Source organism: Amblyomma mixtum, chromosome 5, assembly GCF_055824585.1.
Source record: "Amblyomma mixtum isolate Tamu chromosome 5, ASM5582458v1, whole genome shotgun sequence".
In the NCBI taxonomy this organism is placed as follows: Eukaryota; Metazoa; Arthropoda; class Arachnida; order Ixodida; family Ixodidae; genus Amblyomma; species Amblyomma mixtum.
In genome coordinates, this window is record NC_143016.1 from 169,903,490 (window position 1) to 169,929,458 (window position 25,969).

The window sequence follows — 25,969 nt, forward strand, 5'->3', positions numbered from 1 at the left end:
TAATTGAAGTCCCCGAAAAAGAGAATGCGAGCATTTGGGTATTTAACAACAAGATGATTTATAGTATCATTCAGATGTCGACAGAAGTTTGGTTTTGACGGGGGGGGGGGGGGGGGGGCCTATAACAAACGCCAAGAAGTACTGTTACAGGGGGAGTGCGAATAATTAGCCATAATGATTCCATATGAGATGTGACTTGTGCACTAGAGCATGATATATCTCGGTGAATTGCAACAACACCGCCCCCCCCCCCCCCCCGTGGGTCTTTTCGATCGTTTCGGTATACGTTGAATTCGGGTAAGTCAGTTAAAACTTCAGCGTCGGACACGTTACTGTTTAACCAAGTTTCAGTTAGTATAAGTATATTGCTCCTGGATGACGAAATTACGTTGGATATGAGTTCACGCTTTCGGAGGAAGCTGCGGATGTTAGTGAATATCACGGAAAACGAGAGAACATTTGAGAGAACATTTGAGGGTGTCGCGCGCTGGCGTTTTATTGGTGTAGGGCGAAGGGACGATTGCTACGCGAGTTGCTTTACGGTGTTAGATGAAGTGTCAAAAATATAGCGGTTCGAGCCGATGTGAAGTGTTTTAAATCGCAAGGAAAATTTGGCAGACCTGGCTTTAGCAAATGCAACAAGTTGTTTTCGCGCGTGACGAACGGCATGCTAGAAGTCCTCTCCAACACTATAAACCGTGTCTTTCAGATTTCGCCCATTTGATAGGAGGGATTCTTTAGTTTTGCTACTTGTGAATTTCACGTTTATGGGACGATTTTTATCTTGTGAGTGACGACCGAGGCGATGAGCTCTTTCTATTTCGTAAGGTTCCACAGTTATTTGAAGGTTATTACGGCAAACATCAATGATTAGTTTTTCAGATTCTGCCCACGTTTCGCTATCAGTAGTGTCAGGGATACCATAGAAGATGAGATTGTTACGGCGTGACCTGTTTTCAGCGTCATCTATGCGGGTTTCTAGTTCCTGGATTATACGCGCCATGTTGCTTGTGTCAGCCTGCATCTTTTCAATGTCGTTTCGAAGGGGATGTAGTGCTTGGTAGTGTGTTTCCAGGTCGGCCATACGATTGCTTAAATCGGTTATGGTTTTATCCGTAGTAGTGAGCTGGGATTTCAGTCCTTGTACTTCGGCTATTAGTTGGGTTTGGCCTGCGGTTAGTTTCTGGAGTTCCGCGAGTGCTGCACTGTTGTCGTTAGGACCAGGGTTAGTTTCGATATCTCATGATAACAATAACAAAGAATGAACAACAGTGGCACACTCGGTGGCAATGGCAACACAGCACTGTGTTGCCTACACAACAGCACCAGAACAGCGCTACACAACAGCACCAGAAAGACGAGGAGACAAACACAGCGCTGAACTTACAATTGAATTTATTTGAAATAAATTCAATTGTAAGTTCAGCGCCCTGTTTGTCTTCTCTTTTTGGTCCTGTTGTCTAGCGCTGTTTGAATTTTCTTGTCACCATGGAACACTAACTCGCCCAATCTGCCGTCCCTCTGCGGTTCGATACAAAAGCTTCATTCTGACGCAACAAAGTTTAACACATCTAAAATTATAAGACAGCTAATATTATTCGGCATGGTTTACTTAATGGTCATATTTCTGCTTTCACTAGAGCCTTTCTGTGTGAACTGGAGGTGTCGCTTTTCAGTGCAGTGTAGATGAGTGCTCTTGATATCTTAATTTCAGGCACGGCATTTCAAATTAGTAGCAAGCCAAACGCCGACATGTGACGCCAATGCAGGCACTCCAACAAGATGTGCAGGTTTTTTACTGTGGATTTGCTGTAAATACAGCTTGCTTGTGGCTGGGAGCCTCACCACATAGAATAGTCTGGGATCCAGGAGAAGGCAGCCATGAAATTATGGAGGTAAAGTGTCCTTACTCAATGAAGCATATGGATTTCCCAAGCCTAGAAGGGTCATGCCTTGCGAAGGGCGCAACCGGAGTCATCAGGCTTCATCGCCAAGATGTTTATTATTATCAAGTTCTTGTCCAAATGGCGTTGACTGGCTTCACCTAAGCAGACTTCGTTGCCTTCACCCCATTTTATTGTCATCGAAAGGATAAGGTTCGTTAAAGCTGCTTGGCAGCTATGTAGAAACAAGGTAGACAAATTCTATTGTGACACACTTCTCCCATATTTGGCAGAACAATAAACTACAGGACATCAAAAGCCGTGAAAATGATAACAAAACTGCTTTATTGTCCATTACATTTCGACATCAAACGTATCCAAGGGATATTCATATCTTTCATTCAGACACCGAGGTCTTAGATGCAACGGCAGAAGTGCTGCGCCTGATGGAGCCCAGGCATCCTATACATTGAACAGAGCATGACGCATAATAAAACATCATACAGTAACATCACTTATACATTTGCAAAGAAGGAAAGAAAATGCATACATCCACAGCAACGAAAAAGACTACCAAAGATTGCGCATGCATTGTTCAGTATCGTTGCACCTTATAAGCGTGCTCTGGAGATTGGTCAAAAAAGCACAAACAGCCCACATTTTATTGAGGATAGGCGCTTCTTTGTCAGCAGGCAGCACGACCAGGTCCTGTTCCTTGATGAAGGACTCGACGCGCTTGAGGGGTAGCTTGAGGGGTAGCTCCTCAAGCGCGTCGAGTCCTTCATTAAGGAACAGGACCTGGTCGTGCTGCCTGCTGACAAAGAAGGTGGTTTTGCGGTTCTATCCTGTGAACGTTACAAGTCCAAGGCTGACGAAGCCGTGTCTCCTATATTTAACTGCCGCAACGAAGTAATAATGTCAAAAGTAAAAACCAAAGCGAAGGAGCTATGCAACAAGTTAAACCTTACCAAGCTTTCTAAAGAAATAGGCGATTCACGAAAAGATTTTTAGACATGTTTTTCAGTGCAAAAACCCCTAAAAAAATGGCTGAGACTTAACTTGGTTAAGCCTGGAGAATGCGAAGCATCATCGTGACGCGTAATTTGGAGGCGCACAACCACAGCGACGGCGCGAGGTGGGCCCCCGTTTCTCCACTGCCGTGACGTCATCGTGTCGCGTGGTGTGGCATCATCGTGTCACGTGATTTGGAGGCGCACAACCACAGCGACGGCGCGAGGTGGGCCCCCGTTTCTCCACTGTCGTGACGTCATCGTGTCACGTGGTGTGACGTCATGTATCGAGTGATTTGGAGGCGCACAACCACAGCGACGGCGCGAGGTGGGCCCCCGTTTCTCTACTGTCGTGACGTCATCGTGTCACGTGGTGTGACGTCATATATCACGTGATTTGGAGGCGCATAACCACGGTGAAGGGCTGAAGTGGTAGCTAAAGTAGTATGCTTCGCATAAAAGTAAAAACCATTCAGGGCGATCATTTCTGAAACTGGCACACGGCAAAAAACATTTTCAATGTACTTACAAAGCAAACTTAACCTTTTACCTTTCGACGACCCTTTTATGGTTAAGAAATCTGACGAAATTTTAGACTTCGTTCGGTCGCGCTCTGATGACAGCATTGTTGCATTTTCTGTGGATGTTAAGTATCTATATTACTCGCTTCCGAACTACAAGGTACTGTGCTGTGTAGAGGAGTGCATAGATGAATTCGGGTGTGTTGCTTTCCAGAACTCGGCGGGTGTGTCGGCGAGCAGTTTTTTAGAAATTTTAGCCATTTACTTGCCGTCAACGTTCATTAACTGGGAAGGAAAACCCTACCTTCAGAAAGAAGGGATATGCATCGGGTCGTGCATAACGCCGATTCAGAGTAATCTGTTTTTATGCAAACTTGACAAGGCTGTTTCCAGCCACTTAGCTTCGACGTAATCAAAGTCCATAGATTTGTTGATGACATTTTTATGCTTGTTAAGTGTGACCACGGCTAACTTGGCCCAAAGGCTCATAGCTTTTTAACTATCATGAAAGAACAATTTAAACCGCTTTTTTTAAAAGGAAATTGCCCATTAATAACTCCATTAGATTTTTAGATATTAACTTCACCTTTCACGCTCATCACAGATGCTGGGTCTACCAGCCGCGGAGCAACAAGCTGCTCTTGCCATATCACTCCGCTCATTCAAAACTTGTAAAAAGAGGTATTGTCAATTTATGTTTTCAAAATGTTCTCCGGAAATCTTGTCCGCACATGATGAGCGATAGTTTTCAATAGCACTCGAAAAGGGTGACTAATGCCGGGTACACCGCCCATGTTCAAGTTTATGTTGCCGAAAAACTTAAGAAACTGAAACCGGAAAATCAATGTCACCCAAATCCGGTTCCTCGTGAACGGAAGAACCTTGTTGTGTTACCATATCTACACAAGATTTCCCACAATTTGAAAAGAATTGGTCCACGAGTGAATGCGACCGTCGTGTTCCCGGCGCCGAAAACACTTGCAACGTTGTGCAAACTGGGAGAAACCAACACCAACAAAGCGCGCGGATGCGCAACTAGGCACCAGAAGCCTTACGTCACGTGCGATGAAGGTGTTGTGTGTAAAATTTTCTTGTCATGCGGGAAACACTATAACGGCCAGACGGGGAGATGTCTGAACAATCGCCTAATGGAACACGCCCGCAAAGTCAGAAACGGGCAAGGCGGATCGCTGGTTGATCACATTCTCGCATGCAAGTCAAAAACCTGTAAGCCTTTCTTTGATAAAATTGTGGTAATAGGAAAAAGCAGAGAAAGGGTAACGCTCGAAATCATTGAAGCTTAAAAGATTAATAGGTCAGTATGCGCGTGTGCAAGTACACCTTCCATTCTCCTTTCAAATAAAGAGCTCACTTTTCTAAGGAATTGATACTGTTGGCACACGTGATTCCTGTTTTCTACCGTCTAAATGTGATGCTTCAGGACAATTAAATTTGTTGGAAGTTAGCGCTCGTGGTGTTCGTCTCTCGTCTCTTGTGTCCTCGTCTTTTGCTGCGCTACAATGTATTGGAACCATGTACCAACAAGCCCAAAAAGCCACGCTACAGAAGTATTTAGTTTACTGCACCTTGCTTAGAGGTCTCAGTGAATAGGTACGGACGTACTGGGTGCAGCGCTGAAAGCGGTGGAACTGCAGAAAGGTACAGAGAAGTACATAGCAATGAACGGAGGGACGTCACATTTGTCATCTCAGCCTTCGTGTTTGGAGTTCAGCAGGTCGAACAGAAGACTCCCTTGCCTCTCAATTTCGCACAGTTTGAAAGCAGAAGGTTTCTGTAGATTTGCAGATATGCATGTGTTAATGTTCAGAAAGCGGAAATATTTCCTGGCAATTTATTTGCCCTGTTGAGTTTTGCATCTTTAATCCGCACATTTGTTCATCTCACAAAGCATTCATTGTGTTTATTCTTTGCGTTAGTGTTCCTTTTTTAGAAAACTCAGTATCAAATATCGGTGTGAATGTATTCCAGAGTAGGTTGCTTATGGGACCTTATACTGAATTATAGTACGGAACCGAGCGAGAGTCGTATTTATTTATTTATTTATACAAAGCCACCCTAACGGTCCTCAGTTCAAGGGTATTACATAGGGGGGGGGGGGGGGGGGGGGTACAGGCATGTAACCAAAAGTAAACAAATAAACGACAACTTCAAGAAACTACAACAAAACTGATAAAACCACATGAGTTATTGCAAGAAAAATACAAAACGCAAAATTGAACATTGAAGCGTAGAGGAAAAAAACAAAAGTATGAACAGAGCAGCAGAAAGTAATGTTAATCAAGTAATGCAATGTCTCACAAACGGCATGAAAATAAAACGAGAATCATCAATAAGAGAAATACAAATATGATCTGAGAATTTGGTGCATTGGTGGGTGTGGGTGGTATAGTCACGTACCGGACCGCTGGGCTTGGTGCCGCTGAGCCCAGTGAGTCTGCGGACTCTTCTCCTGAAACACATTTTTATTCGCCTGCTCCTGACATCGCTATATTATGGAAGTACTCTGCATCAGCCGTTTGCGTTTAAGAAATTGACGCTTAAAGCAAAACTTAGCGATGGCTCTTAATGTCTCCGTGTACATGTGGTACCGTGTACCACGCACTCTGGAGCCACTTGCTGCCATAGCTGAATATCGTTGTTTATGAAAAAGACGTAAAACTGCCCAACTTAACCCTCTCCTTATCCTTTCTAACTAATGTTTTCACATTCACACACATAATCATCAAAATGTCTCTACCTTTGTGCGCAAGGAGTTGAATTTTACCCTTTTTTTTCGACTTCCTTTTACCGCCTTCAGACAAGCACAGAGTACATTTTAAACCAGGTTGCATGGTTCTTCCACCTCGAGAAGGAAAGAAACGCCTTTATGACGCGAAAGCATTGCTACACCCATTACTACACTCATTTCCAATTTCTGTATAGTCCTACAGTGCGCTTCTTCTCCATTGAATTAACGCAGTTCTTACCTCTACGCTTTTTACCTAAAACTAAACTCTTGATTTCTTCGTCCTTGTTTCCTGCATACCTACTGGTCAGTTTCGTCGCCACTAAGAGTCAACGTTCTTTTCTAGAAGTATGTAAATATTTTAGCTGCCCATGTGTTGTCGCCCAATTTCTTCACACCTTCTTTGTACGATATTTTACTCTGATCTCTCGGTGCGTTCAACGATGCTGTCTATTTTCTGCTGTGCTACCTCATTTGTGGTTTAACCTTGGGCACCTAGTGTTAATCTTCCAACACCCACCTCGCGAGATAACCGTTCCTTCTCGCTGCATTGTGCCCAATGACTTAGTAGTTCGGATTTTATGCGAACCATAAAGGGTCTCACCAGACACCGGGAAATGGAAACCGTAAAATCACAACCAGTTAGGGGTTACACCATCACAGTGTTTGACAAAATTGTGACGATCTATAACCGAATGGTGTAAAATAATGCGTTTTGAAGATGCAGAGTCTAAAACTGTATGATACCAGTGCATATGGAGTCAAAGACAACTGCTTTATTTAAATAGAGGCAAAAGTCTAAAATTACGAAGAGTGTCCCGTCATGCGCACAAAGAGGCGTGACGTCCCAAAGCGCCATCTCTAAGATCCATTCAGAACACGCTCGGAGCCACTCAGAGCCATTAGGAGCCCTTTAGAGCCATTAGAAGCCACTAGGAGCCAACCGAATTCACTTGCATTGCCAGTCTTCCTCTGATCTTCGGAGCCTCTAGACATGCCATGGAACCAGAGCCCACTATATACCAGGATTTCACCGCAGCGTAGAAGAAGCGTGCCGCCGCTGCACAACCGAAGCGGTGGTTTCGTCAGAAACCTGTGGTGACCGAACGTGACCTATCAGCAAAGCGCAAACTAGACAGGGTGATCTACAGTGAATGCGAAGGATGCCGAGCGCATGTGACGGAAGCGCCAGGTAGTTCCCCAGTTTCGGCAGCGCTAGGCTGAAGACAAACCGCGAGGCCGCAGCGGAGGATAGGCGTGAATGAGTTTCCGTAACATTCCTTTTTCTATTGCTAAATGCATGCCGCGGAGTTGCCCGGGTGTTACTGCGAGTTTTTTCAGTCCTATTTACTGTGACGACGTGGGATATCTGATCAGCCTTGATAAAATGCCGTAACTAGTACGGTAGAACCAACGTCGTCAGTCACCTCGGGTGGAACCCTGGCGACGCCTGGAAAATCGGCAGTCTCGGAGGATGAGAAATCTGGGGTGCGAACTGCTCCCGCCTGGAACCGACTCTCACCTCGGAGGTTTTGCACCTTCGCACGCGGTCGACAAGCATCCTTTGCCGTGGTTCGGTACAGCCGAAATGCAGTCCGCGCCAGTGGTGGCACAATCGTCGGTAATCTCGGCTGAAGAATGGGAATGTTACTGGTGGAGATGTTCCGGCAGGGGGAGAGATGCATGGCGGCTGTGCAGTCTGGGCCGTAACCCCAAGTTCCATCTGATGTCGTACTCCGGAGATGAGCCATACCGGCATGCGTTTTTGGTTTCGATCCGGAGAATTAGATATCAACTGTCCAAGGGATGTCTGGTTTAGTCCCTGCAAGAACATGATGTCTTGTTTTGATGAACACTGTGGGTGCTTTCTTCAATCCCTTCGCACACGGGGCCAGTACATAGTCCAAGAGTGGGCTTCCTTACATGTCCCGGGGCGTGCGAAGAGAGAGACCCACTGTGTGGTTCGAGCGCCGAGACGGAAAGGGTACCACGTTTAAAGAACACGTGTTTATTGTGCAGACAATTACGATAAAAACACAAGCACTGTACTGCCCTCCTTCCACTCGTGCTCACCTCGCGTCCACCGTCAGCCCACAGCGGACGGCAGAAGATGCGCACACGGACATTGGTTGGAGTGGGAAGGCTGGTGCGGTGGGAAAATTTTAGTGAGAGCCGCGGCTGACTCGTGCCAGTGGCGGCGTTTACTGGGCGGGCTTCGCCGGGCGCTGGCAGGTTCCGCAAGGGCGGGGCATGAGGCTCTCGGCTTGAGCTGTTGGGGACCTGTACAACAACGCACGCGAATGCCCATCGGCAAAGGCCTCGGAGAAAGCGATTAGCGGTCGCTCACGTACCTTGCCGCTTGCGGCGGCTCGCGTGCCGTCCTCGCCGCACGCCTGTCTCAAACTCCCCCCCTGCACTCCCGCGACCGGCCCCGGAGAAGGCACAACTTTGCGCCTACGTCATACCCCCGCAGCCCAAACAGCGAATCAAGTTGCACGACCGCACGGAGCGCAGCCAGGATGCCCGCGAGACCGGAGGGCCCAGCGGTTGGCTAGGTGGCGTCCAGAGCCGTACCACGCCTCCGTTAGCGGACAGGGTTTCGCAGCAGACGTAAAGGGGCAGCACAGGCTGCCCTCGAGATAGCGCGAATCCCCACAACACTTGCAATTCTTGACATTGTGCCACAGGACTTTCCAGGCTCTGACCTAGATATGGATGCTTTTTTCTGGGTCATCATTGCATTCGCAGCTTGGTCTGCTGTGAAGCTCGAGCCTTCCCAGAAATTTCGACATTCCAAGGTGTGCCGTAAGCAGACGCGTTGACCAAGGCGTATAAATGCAATTTCGTTTCCTGCGAACATCCGCTCTAAATACAATTTCGCTCTTGTTGAACATCCGCACGGTGGTACTTGGAGACCATTCCGATGCTACTACTGGAGTGCTTTTGAGTTTTGAGATGCAGGTCTTTTCAGTGTGCTCCGTCTATCAGTTGTTGTGCACGTCGCTGTCCCGACGACATGTAAAAGTGGCCTAGTTTCCGGAACATCTGAAGCAGAAAGGTATGTACTATACGATGCAGCTTATCAACGCCGTTTTGCGCATTTCTGACATCATCGCTCCGCGTCACCAGAACTTGTGCCGAGTAGGCTTAAGCCGCTCTCAGTTTAGCGAGCTGCCGAAGCGCTGATTCTGCTGCTAAACCCAAGTCCAAGTCCTTTTAAAACGTGATGTCCCTATTGAGGAGACGCTGCTGCAGAGTCAAGTCTGGCACCCGGGACTTGACTTCGAGAAGCAGTGTTGTTGTAGTGTAGCTGGAGGCAATCGCAGCGGTCGAAGTACATAGAAACGTGGCAGCTGCCACAGGATCTGACCCAGGCCTTGCACCATATTTACACGGATTATGATCCTCTTCAATTCTTTGAAGTACTGTGAAATGAACATTGAAGGCAGTAGATCTCGTTTCTATAAGTTATCGTATCTGAAGAGCTCTGACCACATATCGAAGTGGTTGGTTAATGGGCCAAAAAGCTCCTCGTAGCCCCACTTAGCAGGTCGTTTCTGCAGAAGAAAAACACGGATGATACTGTATGGATGCTCAAAGCATTGGCGTAATCAGGAGCAGCGCCCGCTTTTAAACAGGCGCATTCACATTGTTGGCTGGGGAATAGAATTCGAGGTGTTCGTGAGGACGTCCATTCGGAGCCTCCTTAGAACTCCTCGACCCTGACCTTGGTCAGGCTGCTAGAAGATTTACCTCGTCGCGAGACTTTTATTGGCAGTTAATGGGCCGATACAGGTTTATTTATGAAGCACAGCGGTGCGCCCGTAGTCTGAAATTGCTGCGCCAGCAGACCAGAACTCGGGAGCAGGAGCCCACACTTCGTCGATGTCACCAGGTGCTAAGAATGGTACCTACTGTTATATAACTAATCTCCTCCGGAATGCGTGGTGGTGTGCAAGTATCATTCTGACAAAGCTGGCATGAAACGGACGAGAACAAGAAGGACACACCTGCGGTGACTAACAACTTAATTTCGGAAGGCAGCCGAACCACACATCTTACACAGATAGAAAACCGGAGGTAGTGATACGAACGCGAAAAGATCATCGAAGTTCAAACAATGAAATAACGAACAGATCTGCTAACTGCCAGTAGCTGACTGCGTTTGTGAACCTACGTTTGTATTGATATATCTGGGCGTAATACGAATTTTAGTGTTCGCGTCCTCGCTGAAAGTTTTCAAAATGTTGCATTCATCAGGGAAACAGGTTCTTCTGCAAAAAATACTGCTCTGTGCGCCGTGTGTCGTCGGCGTACTTCGCTGCTTCAAGCCGAGACCAAAATACTTGAATATTTTGCAAGGTACTTTGCAAGCAAGGTGCGTTTGGTAAACTTTTTCAGTACTGCTATCCACGCCACGTATTTTGCTTTTATTAGTAGAATCTGCGCAATGAACGCAAAAACTGAACTGATTACGAACAAGCTTACCACGCTCCCACAGTCGCTATCATAATGACTTGCGAAGCTCTACCGGCCACCTTCTCCTGGTTTGAATTCGACAGAAAATGAATACGCTGTGCTGCACAGAACAATGCACGCCGGTACGCTGCTCGCCAGGTATATACAGAACATATCAGAAGCACCCGAATAGCGTCGATTCGTGTTAGTAGCTCGTACCACCTGATGCGTGTTGCGAGTCATATTGAGCGGGACTGTACGTCGTATGTAGGCTAAATCCAAATAGTTCTGCCGCTTTCCGGGCCTTTCGGATACTCCAAATGTCTTATTGCTCTGTTGCCCTGGACTGCAGGCAGCTGTTCTGGAATGTGCATCTGCATGTGCAAGATTCCTCAGCCTATTTGTAAAATCACAGTATTCGAGCTCCCGCAGCAACACAGCTGGAGAAGCTCGTGTGTCTGAAAAGGTAGTTGTAATGTTTTTTTGTGCCTTATTTGCTGTCTGATGCTGTAGATTAGATCACAGTGCTGTGCTGTGCACACTGATGGGCTGCACGTCTGTGCTTAAGACACCAAGAAAAGGAGGTCTGGTATTGTTCAATGACATATATTTGCTTGATTTCTGCTAGAAGGTATTCAAATGCTTTATCACAATTTCTTGGAGAATACACACAAGTCAGCTACGCGAATGGCAGCCACACGGTGGATGATGTAGTCCACAGCTCGCCAGCACCTGCGGTCAGCAATGCCGGGCTGGCATCTGAAAGGAAGAGGCAATCCCCCGGCCTACACACAGCGACGACACAGGAACCGAGCCAGTGGTTCAACATAGGGAAAATGGTCGGGTTGTTGCAGTGAACCAAGCTCTGTCGACATAATTTGAAGCACAGCTTCAGGCTACAGATCATGAGCGGACGCAGGCGCATCGGACATTAATCAAGGCTTAAAATGATTGCAGATAAGCATGTGCTAAAAGAGCAGCAATATGCTGATGAGAGCCATAAAAGAAATGCAATTCATGAGATTAACATGCGTGTGTTGCGAGAAAAAGAAGAAACGCAGAAGCTCAGGCAAGCTGTACTCGCCAAGCAACTCGAGGCTCCCTCTACAAAGCAGCACTGAATAATGCCATTGTCCTGGTATTGTGCCACTGCCTTTCAAGCCTTTATCAACTGTTCAGGTCATTTTTGCATTCCTACAGCATTTTCAGTTCATGCTGATATTCACTTGCAATTGCAAACAATTCAACACACAACTTCACTACGGCCCTTCACTACGGCGTCTCTCATAGCCTGAGTCGCTTTGGGACGTTAAACCCCATAAACCAAACCAAACCAACAACTTTGCCTCTAATCAGAGCCCGTCTCATGGCCACCTCCACTCCGCTTGTTTGTGAAGCACCGCTGAATAAGCCGTGCTCTCAGCTGGGCGCCCGGAAGGGTGTCAGGGAGCATAGTCCTGCGTCAACCTTTTCAGGCTCAGGCCCTTCGCCATTTAGAACTGGGTCTCTCAGGGAACACGCAATGTTATGTAGTGCCGCGCATGCCGTGATGATGGCTGCTGACCGCTCCGTCTTTATATCTAGCTTCTTTCCCAGGCATAGAATCGCTTCTTCCACACTCCAAGTGCTCCCTCCAATGAGTTCCGCGTCTTAATATGCCTACTGTTGTACCTGCTAGGAGCAAGAAATATAATTAACCCTTGCATATCACACATTCTTCCTACAAAATTGTTTCTCATGCCTTTTCTTTGCGCATGTTTGTGGGTTCTTGAGTGGCGTCATCAGGAAGGGTAAGCATGCATGTCCTTGACCTCCAAGGAGGACGCTAGGTACTGCATTTTGTTGGTACCAAACGATCTCTCGGCTGTTACAGAAGATGAGGTTATTGTGAACAGAACAGGTCCAACTTGACACAGCGTCATAAAACTAAATTTCGGGGCCTGTGACAGCCCGTAAAGGAAACATGAAAAAGAAGTTCAGACCCCTGTGGCATGTGAGAGAGAAACACTTTACTTAGCGACAAATTGTTGAAGATTTGCGGGGTCGCAGCGGAGCACCAGAGCAAGATGACCAGCGTGGCAGGCTTCTAGTTCCGAACAGCCCGTGCCGGGCGTGCGCTCCGAGCACGCGCTGTCCATATTTATTTTATTCTATCGCGGGAACCCCGATCTCAGCGCCTGCGCTTTATAGCGTCGCCGGGCGCTATAATATTAAACACTCAACAGTAACTAGGCCAGTCGTGCCAGGGCTAATTGGTCAGCCAGCTATGCCAACCCGAGCCCCATGCATGCTAGGTTGACGGTAAATAGCTGCGGGAAGTAGGGGCATTGCAAGACTTGTGGCATGTGTGCATAATGCTATGTATACATGCAATTGCAGTGTGTCCTGTTGCCTTGTAAACTACTCTGCACAGGTGAACCTACACCAGACTCAAAGAATTTTGTGTAAGATGTTCTGTGCATGCATCCATGTGCTGCGTGTGATCTTTTGCGTGAAAAAAAAACAAGCTGTCAAAGCCAGACAGTACACGCATTTCCATATATTCTCATCTGATCTGATTACTGTTTCGCACTTCTGCCTGCGGAAGAATGGCAAGACACGTTACTGCGCATAACACGACATGCACATCATTGCGTGATGTGTGCCTTTCAGTGTTGCCGCAATCCGTCACGCTCAAACAGGCACTCTTCTGGAGACACATTTGCATTTCTTGCCGACGGCAAAAATTATACTAGATGTGAAATATCGGAGAACAACAAATGTTACTTCTCTGCGCATTTATCGAAAAGAAACCTTTCTTGTTGCTGTGCATTTTGAGCGTTGCCTCCACGGGGCTTTTTATGTGCATATTCGTACAGTCAATATATCCAGTAACACCGAGGAAACCTCCGATGACGTAAAACCTTGTCATCGTCGGCTTTGCTTCAGAAACACTCGGCAGGGGGACGTACTTCAGAAAGAAATGGACACACTTTATTTGCGTCACTTCTCAAATACTTCTGCAGAAGCAGGAGAAACATTAACCAGGTTTCCTACCACAGTCTGCCTTGCGCCACTGCCGTAAAACCGGAGCGTGATGAGGTGCGTCAGTGCCATAGTAGCCGAGATCCTTTATTGTCTGCACTCACACGGAGCTGCAGCTCTTGCTTCTAGAATAGCGAGCACAGCTTGTTTGGAAAAGTGAAAAGTCGTTGTACTGCTCCAGTGGGTTGAGCCTATCGGCCATACACAGCCGCGGCAGCTCTTACATACGGCCATGAAAAAGTTCACATGCGCGGCGCAAAAGCATGACGCAGCTTTCAAAGCTAGCGTCCTGGGTGACGGACGGCATTGCCCGCATTATCCTCTGTTTCTTGCGGCACAGAGATGTAGTACCTGGACGTACTGGGGAACGGCGTGTTCGGAAAAGCTGAAGAGCGACGTCTCTACGTACACATACAGGCGGCAGTAAAAAAAACAAACACTGCGCTCGTCCGCATGGCGCCAGCTGCGCACGGGCACGCCATAGCCGTGAAGAAAACTTGTACCGCGTGCAGAGTTTTGCAGAGAAGCTTACCATCAGTTAGAGGAGCAGGGTTAGGAAGCGTGAAGGTAACATGCCGGCTACCGAAGCGTGGAGAAGCACCAGCGAGGCCCTAACTTAGGGCTTCTTAATAGGAGACGTTTCAGAATTTACATCAGCTTGGCTTACGGTGTGTCAGACGCCCTTAGTATAGTAAGGACCTTTTTAGAATCAGAGCCTAGGTGATTTGTGGTAATAGGGTGGCCGCCGCTAGCACAGGAGAGGATTTACCATACAAATGAGTTTAGTAAGTAAGACAAAAGAGTTCACTGGGCGAATGGCAGAGCTATGGACAGTTGCGAATTTTGCGACTGTATCTTCTGAAAAGTTTTGTGGCATATTTAATTACATTTTTCTGGATTTTAGACCAAGTGGCTGTTTCTTTCTGAAAGAGTGTGTCGGCTCTTTGTTATACAGTGTACGCAGCTTCACTGACAATGGTAACTATGCAGCCCAGCATTAATTCTCTCTGTCAGCATTACTCATGACATGTCTCGTGTTGTTAAAAGGGCTGGCATGTTCAGTTGGATGCGCAGTTTTTTTTCCCCATCGACGCTGGGTGTACCTCTGAGCAGAAACATCTATGGTTGAACATGTAATATATTGCTCTAGTGGTAATTAGATCTCACAATCCTATAATAATATACGCCTCTTGAATGCGGCTAGCGTGCCTACGATTGACAACCAGTGCACATGCAGTGTGTACATATTCCTATTCAAACTGATGTTTTCTTACGAGGACCATGATTCTGACAAGGCTCTATGGAAAAACAGGTAATACTATCAGTTCACTTATACAATTTTTTCATATAATAAAGGCACTGGCTGCCTTCATGCCGGATCTTTACTTTTCAAAAGCGCAGGAAATCTCACTAAATGATACTGTAGGCTATTGCCAAGGCAAATCCCTGCTGGAAAAGTGCACTCTTGCAGTTGGCAAGCGTCTGGCTTAGTTTCATTTGTGTGTATAGCTTAGTAACTGCCACAGCTCTGATAATCCAGTTCTAGTTGTAACAGCTGCGGTTCGTCAAATTCGCCTTGTTAGGCGCCGAGGGAATGATACCGGTGTTGTATTTCTTTCGAATCTTTTTGAGAATCTTTTTGTCAGTGGAGAAGAAAACAAATCCGCATGTAAAATCGTGCACAGAGCGAAATTTTTAGTGCATTCAAGGCATCGTGTATTGCATCCCCTTTTCTGCGGAAGGCATTGCATCGAACAAACCAGGAGGTGTGTTAATGACAGAGCGAGAGAGCACGCCACAGCGATAGAAGGCAGTGCGAAACAAACCTTGCAATCCACTGCAGAGATAGCGAATCATACAAAAAGCAAACAAGCCCCGCTGTCCTTCACCACGTGCAGGTGCTGAAAAAAAACAAAAACCAGCTGGCACGAGAGATCTTGGAAGCCTGGGCCATCCGTGATTCGGGAGAGCAATACGTCAGCAAGACATCAGTTTGCCTATCGAAAAAAGAGGTCAAGTACCTGCGTAAGCAGAAGATGATAGATTATCTTCCGAAGGAATGCCTGTTTTCCAAGATAAATATGCGGTTTTTCAAATACATTTTTCAGTTGTCAGTGCAGCGTCGTCCTCGTCTGTATGTTTCTTCAACTTCCTTGTTCACTTTCCGCTGCTCAGTTATACGATCACGAACCAACTAGTTCACGAATGCACATTATTAATGTGGCAAGACCAAGACGTCATGCGTACACACAAAACCGCGGTAACGGCGCAGCGCATCGCCTTACTAGACGAGAACGGAACGAGACCCCTGGCAGCAAAACGTGCTTTTTGATTACAAAGTGCCAACAAACCTATAAAGCACTGGCAACCGTTGAGGTTTAACACCTCCCATTATTCATAACAAAAACGCCGCGTTTTTGCGGAATATCTGCTCGCCTCGCTGTGCCAACCGTAAGTACTCCGTATCCTTTAGAATGAGTATCTGTCCCAGATCTACTCTAACTGCTAAGCGCAAATACTGCATAAGTTTAGGAGCGAATATATCCACGTCACATGTAGTGGAGTATGTCGAATCTCGGTTGGGAAGGATGCTAGAGGACAGGCCATTTACTCCCACCTGGGTGGATTAGTTCAATGACTGACAAAAATATTTGCATTTTTTGCGCTCTTGAAGAAAGGGATCCCCAGAAAACCAGGGAAAAAAAGAAGGTGGCTACGCTCCTTCATGCTCACACCATGTCACGCAACCAAAACAAGCATTGCAAGCTCACGAAGCCCTACGCTACTTCCCAAAAGCACAGATGCGGTACAAAATACCGAAAAGCATATTTTAGCGCTAAGATTTCGTTTTTTATGGCTTTCCACTGCCTCCTGGCTAGAAATATGTGCCACAAGCGGGACGCTGCATCATTGCCCCGGTGCATGAGCACAACAACGAGCGAGAAATTTGTCCGGGTACTCAATGGCCATTCAGCACAGAAACTTCCGCGACTGCGTTGTGTTCCAAAAACAGAGTATGCCATTTCATTGCAAGACGACGAGATGAGCTAACTCGAGAGATGCCGTAAGCATAAAAAAATATTATCACTAAGAAGTAACTGCGTGAGTTTGGTGTCATGTTCATTGTCAAAGAAAGGGCTTGCCTTTCTCAGCATTAATTCGTAATCTTTCGCAAGTATGCTTACTGCTGCTGTCATTCCATTGCTTCAGGATGCGTATAAAGCAGTTGCAATTCCAAATGAATAAATGAGTTTCATGTGGCGGCCACCCTTGCCAGTTTCTCTGACTCCGTGTTGATTGCTGCGCTTTTGGCTGCAGAATCTGGGGGAGCCTAAAACGTCTAGAAGACAGCATTTCTGAGGCTTCCGTATCCAGAGAGTATATAAAGGTGCACTATCGAGCGGCAGAATCTCCGCCGTTGCGGACAGTCGGATTCTCGTTGAGTTCAGTGCTTTGCCCACTTGTTCAGGTGTCAGTGATGTGCATAAGCACTGGCGCTGACTTAAAATTCCACCGGAGAGTGAAGCTTGCCAGTTCCCTTTTACCCTGAGGCTCGATGTTCTGAAATTGCTGGGCGAGTTTGTGAGCTGCAGAGAGAGAGGCAAAACAGGAGAACAGTACAAGCGCAGACCATGATCGATGAGTTTAAAACCGACATGCTGATCTATATGTCGGGGGTGTAAACAAAATACACTGCGCAGAGAGGCCAAACGGTGCCAATGCCATCCCATGAGGATTTATATGGTATCTTTAAAACCATTGCTTCTTTTTTTAATTGAGCGACATCAAGGAAACAATGACACTTTTTAAAAGGAAACTTAAATTTTTTTGTAGCGCTCAGATCTGCAATAAAGTAGGTTTCTAGCAACGGTAAAAACAGGGGTCATCTACACGATCTACAGCTGGCAGAAAATAGAATGAGCGAAGCAGCGCTGCAGCCGTGCTTTAATCTTTTATTAGCTTGAGAACCTGCCCCGTGCTGAGGAAGTACGGGTTTCAGTCTCCACTGCCGAAGCGTACGCAGCGGTGATAGAACGAGTACAAGTGCGCGTGGCCTGGTGCTCAAGTTGTCTGGAATCAAACGCTTAAAAAATTGGCTTGTGACACCACCTTGTATAGACCGATGTCACTTGCGCCTTGGCGATCTTTGGCCGAGCTGCTCTTGCATCAATAAAATTCATCATCATCATCGCACTCCCTGCACGAGATGTTAAAGCGTAATCTCTTTTGCCCGTTGCATATTTTCTGGCACGAACACTCGATTTAATACGCAATCAAGTGTGTACAAATCACAAAGCTCATTCCATTTCAGAACAGGTATTTCAAGAGACCAAAAAGGCCTAGCTTCTTCTATGTTTGTGCATCAGAGAGAAAAGGAAATCGCCTCTGTGCAATGGTCCCAGAAGGTAGAATGACAAGCGGTACATATAGGGCAGTGCCGACAATCTTTTTCTTTTATCTGCTCTGTTCGCCTTCGTCTGCAAGAAACCTGAAGACTTTTTCATCGAAAGCAACTTCGCCACAGAGATAACTGCTCACAAATAAAATTCCCGCGTATCTTTCTTTAAAAAAGTACATCTGTGCACCAGTAGCCTCTCACTCTCGGCCAGCCATACACCACTTGAGTTTTTTCAAGCCACACACGAGAGATCATTCGACGGGCATTGCCATCTTTTAGCCTCTACCGGCACGTGAGCTTTTTTAATGTCGCACTGCACATTTCTGGCGTTCCCATAAAATTTTAGGGTTAAATAGACAGCTCGGCCGTCGTCTTTTTTATTTTGTCCACGTCTTTCTGTAGTGTTCTCCCGTCACGTATGATTGCTTCTTAAGAGTAATATATTTGTTGGAATTTGGCCTTACCTGGCCTGGCCACACGAACGCGAAGATATAGGCCCTATTGAAGCAACTTATTTTGCACCCAGGAGGAGAATTGAACCGTCTGTGGACATTTAACTGGTTTTCTTCCAACAGCGAAAAGCCCAGAGCTTTAGTTTGCGGCGAAGCCGCACTGCAACATGCTTGGCGGCTATATGTGTTCTATGCACTTTGGCCCGGGGTGACGTGATGTACTTATCACATGTCAACCTAGCGCTGTGAAGAAAAAAAGAATAGCGGCGATCAGTGCCACTGATGTCGTCAAAATGCAATAGCATTCTTCTATCATTCGCCAATCTATTTCAATTCTGATTCCATTCCAACACTGATTTTATTTTAGATCTGACTCCACTGTCTTGCATTACACAATCTAATCAAACTCTCATTCCAATCCGATTCCGAGTTAGCAAGTACGCAAAAGCTCTCACAGTAATATATCGTGGCGAGTTTTGATACCGCTATCGCGCAGCGTGCAGCTTTTAAAGGGGCCATGACACTTGTTTTTAAGTAAATAATGAAATAACTGAGTGCCCGGCATAAATTCTATATTTAAAAAAAAACACGGCCGTGATTGAGACCGAATAACCCTTCCCACAGAAAGGGACCACCATATTGAATGCTTACGTGACGTCACAACGGCATACACGGAGCTGCGTCGCCTGTTGTCGCTGCTGCACTGCTCGCAACGGGGTCCCTTGTTCCCTGTACTTTCATGGGCTTTCGAATCAGCGGTCATCCCTGATATGTGAAAGACTGGTAAACCTAAATATTCTAAACTTTTTCCGATCTCGCATTCTAGCAACGGAGACATACGCGACCCACTTGGACCAGCGAACACGGGCTTTCATTCGATTCCAGCGCATTCAACGGAGCGGCGAGGGAAGCGACCCGGGCAAAACAACCCGCTGTGGTTGCGTTCATCACTTCCGGTCGATTTTTTTTCTTTTTATGTTATTTTGACATCTGTTTGTCTTCTATTGCTCAGCCATTCATGAATTATGTGTGTCATGATTGCTTTATTAAGGGCTGGAAACATGAGCTACGAGCATTTTATACTATTTTGTTCTTGTGCTTTAGCGTGTTTTGCACACCTCTTTTTCACATTTCGCTGTTATTAAGTTTATTGTTCGGTTCTTTTTTGATGTGCTCACGTAATTTCGGCATGAACTGCATTTTTATTTTTACATCGTTCTGTTCATTTAGCTAGAAAGTGTTTTAAAATTTCTCCCCCTCCTTCCTCACACAATGTCCTATGAGGCTAACAGTATTTAAAATAAACCAATAAAATTGCATCCCCGCGGTTAGGTCGTTCACAGAGCTTTAACAAAGAGTGGAGCTCGTTGCATGGCATGACGCGCAGGCTGGGCTCGCCTTATCTTGAATACAGTCTGCTCTTCCTCACAAACTGTACTTTTACTCGTTTACACACTAGGATAACAACGCAGTCAGCGTCGATCCAAAGCAAAATTGCCCGACTGCCGACCATTGGTCCGTGCTCGGCTTATGTTAATGGCGGAATGCCGATGTAATCGACTTGCCGATCTTGGAAAGTGCTCAGGGTGAAATGAGGAGCCAGGCGCATAGGAGCAAATCGGTCACCGACTCCGGACCGGCCATGTAGGCCAGCCAGATGCCAAGCGAGAAACTGGCTGTGCGTTGGGCCGGCGCGGCTGGCCGAGGACTCCTATACACCGCTTGTAACCGGCACGCTGTTATGTGCTGATTTGCCACAGTTACCGACGCGATATTTTAGAGATGATGCTTAGTTCAAAAATCTGAAATCTTCAGTGGCAATCTGCATACGCCGTTACAATTTAGAAACCGAAGTTGGCTCAAGAAGACGTGTTCAGAAGTAAATGAAAATAGCACGAGAACTGATTTCCATTTTTTGCGCGGGCGACTAAAAAAAGCAGAGAACCGAGATCTATGAATCGCATGCTTCGCGCTGCTCGCGTCTCCGCCTGGCGTCCAGCGGGGTCCTCCTTGCCTCCTCGGCGCTCACTCTCGACGGGGATAGAGATCAATACATCTCTATACCAATTTTATCATCACTACACTTTTTTTATGTCGGCAGATAATTTGCTTCTTCCTGCTGTTATTTTTACCGATAAAATCTATGTGAAGTGCGTACATGATCTCTATTGGTCCTTTTTTGCTATTTGTCTTAACGCAACTAGTCAGCTAACATTAAATTCCGATAGTGGCGCAGCATTCGACGTCCGCAGCGATGATTAACCTTTGCTTGAGCGTGGTGAGCGTTTCTCCATTTTGTTGGCCGTCGTAGTGTGCGATCACGGCGAACTTGACGAAGTTTTGTGTGCGTAAATTCGGCTCTCTTCACTAACGCTTGGACGCATAAGCATGAATCCCGTTCCGGACTCCCAAGACTTCAGGTAAGCAATAATTATTCTAACATATTGTTACAAAACTGCCAGCAGTTCTCAATAGCATATGCGATCCGCGGGCGTAATAATACAGTCGCGCGCTGTACTGTGAACATCTTTCGTGCGTCGCATATCTGACGCTCGTTGCGAATTTAGTTTGCAAGCGCACGTTAGCTCGATTGTGTACCACGTTCCCGCTATGCCTATACACCACGTGTTTTTTTCTGGCAGCAAGCCGTAAAGATATATGACTTAACCTAAATGCCACCGTTTGTCCGTACACGGGCGCCACTGCCAACTGAATTTTCACATGCCGCGACGCGCGTTTAGGACCCAATTAGAACTATGCGATGTTCTATAAACAGACGCACCAAACATATTTTGCTTGCTTTCACTTTGAAATTCTAGAGGCCCGTGTACTGTGCGATGTCAGTGCATGTTCAAGAACATCCGGTGGTCGAAATTTCCGGAGCCCTCCACTACGGCGTCCCACATAGTCTTAGTCGCTTTGGGACGTTAAACCCCAATAAACTAAACCAAACCAAACTTTGTAATGGCGCTCAAAACATGAGCAACCGAATACCACGTGGCGTCTAATTACTGCAAATGCTTAGGTGGACATGTATGTTAGTGCTGTTCGCCTAGGCCATTGAAATAATTTAATCTTAACTGATCTCGTGACATTATCTCACCATAGTTCCTATCATTGCGGCTTGTGGGGCAGGCTGTAAAGTCGGAGTGATTTAAAGTGAGAAAGAAGCCGCGTTTTATTTCGTATTGTTTTTTCTTTCGTCACGAGACCTAAAGTGCAAGCATTGATAGCATGGGCACACCTCGCCTGTCGAAACCGCACTAGCACGTGGGAAAGAAATTTATCTTTACCACGCGTATGCGGAGTCCGCGTTGTGATTCATGCACGGTATATACTCGCGTATTGGCCAGCACGTTGTATAGGTCGCTCCCGCTATCTTTCCCAGTATCTGAGGCAATTTTTTTTCGTTGCTCGTTTTGTTTTATTGCGCCTCTGCGCCTAGGTGTCTGTTCGCTTTAGTGCTAGATGTCGAAAATGACATCCACATTTGGAACGCGACTGAGGCTGCAGAGTACTGATGAATATCCGACGCAGTGGGCTCATAGACCTCATCTGGGAATGCAATGCGTATATGTTTTGAATAAGGGGTGCATGGAACATTTTTTGTGTGTAGTAGTAGTGGCAGCAACTGCCGTTTTCTCTGCAAGGAGTCGGGAAGAACATGTACTGTTTTGCCTTGGTGCGCATTCGATCTTTGTCATTCGATCTTAGTCCAGCGACTTCCCTCTCTCCGCTACGAACAGTAGAATGGACAAGAAAAACAAATCAAAATAAAGTTTCCCAGTTTACACCTCTCTCTCCCCTACATATGGAGAGGCAGATTTTTTTTTTTTTGCTCCACTTTTAGTTGGGGAAAGATAGCTGGATTTCTCTGTAGCCTTTGGGTTTCTAAATGATTGCATGCCAGCTGAGGTCTATACATGGCATAGTAAGCTTCTTTTTGCTCATTTTTGGGATTCTCTGAATTTTTTATTCACGTTTGTTTTCAGGAGTGCCTGGGCTTCCGTGCAACATTAACTTTGGGTAGTACATGGTGGAAAAGTATTTGAAATCCAAGCATCGAGGTATGCTTAGGCTACTTAAACATGAAAGCCAGCAGTGTTCTCATGAGGTTACACAGATTGTGCGATGTCAGGCACAAAGATACAGATACACTACAAGGCCTATTGACACTGCTTCTCCACAATCAGCTAGCAATGAATGAGCTTACATCTTAATTTCGTAATAAGGTCCACAGTTAGAGAGGCAGTCCTGTCGTAATTTCCTTAGTCTTGAAATGTGGTCTTTGTTATACTTGCGCTCAGCGATGTTTCATAAAAGCACCACCTATTTATGTAGGCCTTTCTAGACCAGGTAAGTAATCTATTTAGAATCGTTTTCTGGGTGCCTAATCAAAACTGCACGATCACAGTCCTGCAACCGCTCCATTGCAGTGTGAACACTTCCTCTTCCCATGACCCCTATCTGTTTCTGGCTGTACAAAACTCGCACAGTAGCTTTTAGGAGCTCTTGTGTCTCTTTAGCGCTCAATGATCCACGTAACTTTTACATCAAAGCTAGCAAGAAATCCTGGACATCTCACGCAATGGAACAAAAGATGTGGTTGACGTGTTCTGGCGCCCGCCTATCATTCTTAGACTTGTTTGCGACGCTCTCCCTGCATGGCGTCGATTGCGTCAACATCACCAGTAGCGACTTGAGAGAAATAGGTGCCACTCGAAAGGGTGGTGCATACTGGTTTTCCCCCCTTTTATCTCTAATTAGTATGATTGTTTACAGAAATACCTTTGGAATGATCAGGCTGATCCTTCTCAAGGAACCTAAATTTTTGCACAAAGCATGAAAGTTCTATATATTGCATTAGCACAGTTTCCATGCCACTCTATGTGTGTTTGAAGGCGTAAGCTTGCAACCAATGTGAGGCGCCAGGTGAATATAAAATGTAGCAACATAGCATAGTGGGCGAGTTGGTATTGCATCGTTAAGGAACGAAACAGCGCAACTAAAACGAAGGACCAGAAAAAGACAGACACGAACACGCAAAGAATATAAAATATTTAGTGAATATTCTATCGCTGGAGACAGATATTCGCAATTCACATACTTGGCAAAACCTAACAGAGGTACACATGCAGAAAATGTCAAGCACGTCTATTCTCAGCGTTAAAGACTATCATTGACGGGTATTCTACAGACCATAAAGCAAAACACCCATTCTGGACGCTCTGCTCTCTAAGTCTGGGCGTGTCAGCCAATGGCCAACTGGTCACCTAAGTTTGCTTTGTCACGCTTTTATTCTTGAGAATATTATTTTGCAGTGCTGAATCCACTCTCTGTGGAACAAATCTAAATTTTTCATTCGGCACAGTGCTGAGGAGCATCGTACCGATTCTGATGATTAGCCAGCTGCTACTGTTCTGCTCGCACCTTTCAGAGCATCACAAAACATTCAGACCTAAGACAGAATTCACATTTTTCCGGTTAACAAAAATACATTTCTCAAGTCTTGCTGCACTTGTGAAAACACACAGATATGTTAGCAACCCGTAGCCACACACTCTTACATTAGTTCTAGATGCAACATGCAAAAACGACTTATGATGGACATTTGTTTAAATGGATATGCGGAAGAATGTGCATGCTAATCAACAGTGCAAACAATCTCATTTTGAAGCACAAAAAACTTGGCAATTATTTCCCCCCGTTGAGCAGGCGCCTTAAAAAAATTCCCAACTTCCAATATTGCTCAGAGTGCAACTATTCTAGCGCATTTCTTGAAAAGGTGCCATAGTGGAAGCAGAAGGAGCGTACTCATAATTACAATGAAACTTAGGCTGCCAGAACTTTGGTGCTCCCTGAGAACAATGTAAAGGACACTGGTGCATTGGAATATACGCGGGGCCAAAGCAGGCTAGAACAGTGAGAAGAAAGGCCGCGAACATGCATCTCGTATGCCAAGGACCTCATCGAAACGGTAAAATAAGCGATCAACGAACGGAAAGCGCCGCTGCTATGACCTGCCATTTGCTGCAGTTTGCATGAGCTGTGTGGGGCTTGTTCTGCCCCGTAATTGGCAATTCTCCACTGATTTTGGCTCAAGTGGCAACTGTGGCGGTGCTTTTCGCGTTGCTGTCGTAATGCACGCCGAAGTCAGAAATTCTTCTTGAATAAACATGCCGTGGCGCCAGCAAATATGACATCGCGATAGCGTCGTATCTTTACTGTATTCTGAGCTCTGTCAGCGAGCTGCTCCTGCTCTTGAGCCACCACTTAACAGTACAGTAGACGATAGGAACGATCATCAGTCAGGCGAAAATGTTTTTAGAAACGCGCATTTTAGGCGGTCGCCAAAAAAGAACAATTTTCAGCAATGGCATGGCCCATTTCAGCAAATGCGACGTTTGCAGCCATTAAGCAAGGCCAACCAAATATTCTAGCCTATACTCACGCAGCCTACGAGGCGGCGGCGACCGTAGCAAATATTGGCCGCCCGTTCGCGAATTGATGCACTACAACGCAGGCATAACATGAAAGAAACTGTAAATTATGCAGTTACCCGCAGCAAACGAAGGACGCACGCTGCCTGGCTTGATGTGGACAGCGTTAAAGACAACACGAACGGTTGAGCGGAATCTTCCAACTGAGGCTTTATTCAATTCCACTGCAAAAGAGAAAACAAGAGCATGTGACAAAAAAACTTTATAAAGCATAAGAGCGGAAGAAAAAAAAACAGGGTAGCGCATTACGCACTGAAAGGTAAAAAATATATTGATTAAAATAAAAAGAAAACATGATCACGAAGCAAGTGTTTGTGGAGTTTGGCAGGGTATTTCACAGCGTAACCATATCAACTCTGCCCTACTAACACAAACGAGTAGCTACAGTCATGTGAATTTTTTATCTTTACGCACCACAGCCATCACCCAGCGGGTGACGGCAACAGATGGGGAACTTAGGTAGTTACCCTCCATGCCAGATATAATTCGGATTGCCTCGATGACCTCACGTTTCCTCTCTTCATTTGCACTTGCCAAGATCATGGTCTTTGCAAACAGCGGTTTGCATTCGCGTTTTAGAAAGTGATTGGCCAAATTGCATGGCTCCTGTAGGATGACTGCTCTGGAAGCCGCGGTTGAGTGTCTCGAAAACATGCCTTCTAGTAGCGATGTTACTGCAGCAGTCCAAGAGGCTGTTTCAAATGAGAGCGTTGCGCTCGCGTCCAGACTGGACGAGCTGGAGGACCAGTCAAGACGCGACAAACTTAATATTCTATGGCATCTCTAACAATTCGTCAGAAACGTGGGCACAATCGGAAGCCCAGATCCAACACTTTCTTTCGAAGTGTCTCAATCTGAATTCCTCGGAAGTCGCGATTCACAGGGCTCATAGGTTAGGCAGCTTTGGAAATGGCAAAACACGACCTGTTATTGCTAAGTTTGCGTCCTATAAAACTCGAGAATATATACTTTCACA

The 25,969-nt window shown here is 46.1% G+C and overlaps 1 pseudogene; it reads right to left on the reverse strand.

Moving 5' to 3' along the window:
* Nucleotides 1–523: 523 nt before the first annotated feature.
* Nucleotides 524–25,536, reverse strand: LOC149344659 (uncharacterized; annotated as a pseudogene).
* Between the last annotated feature and the right edge of the window lie 433 nt (nucleotides 25,537–25,969).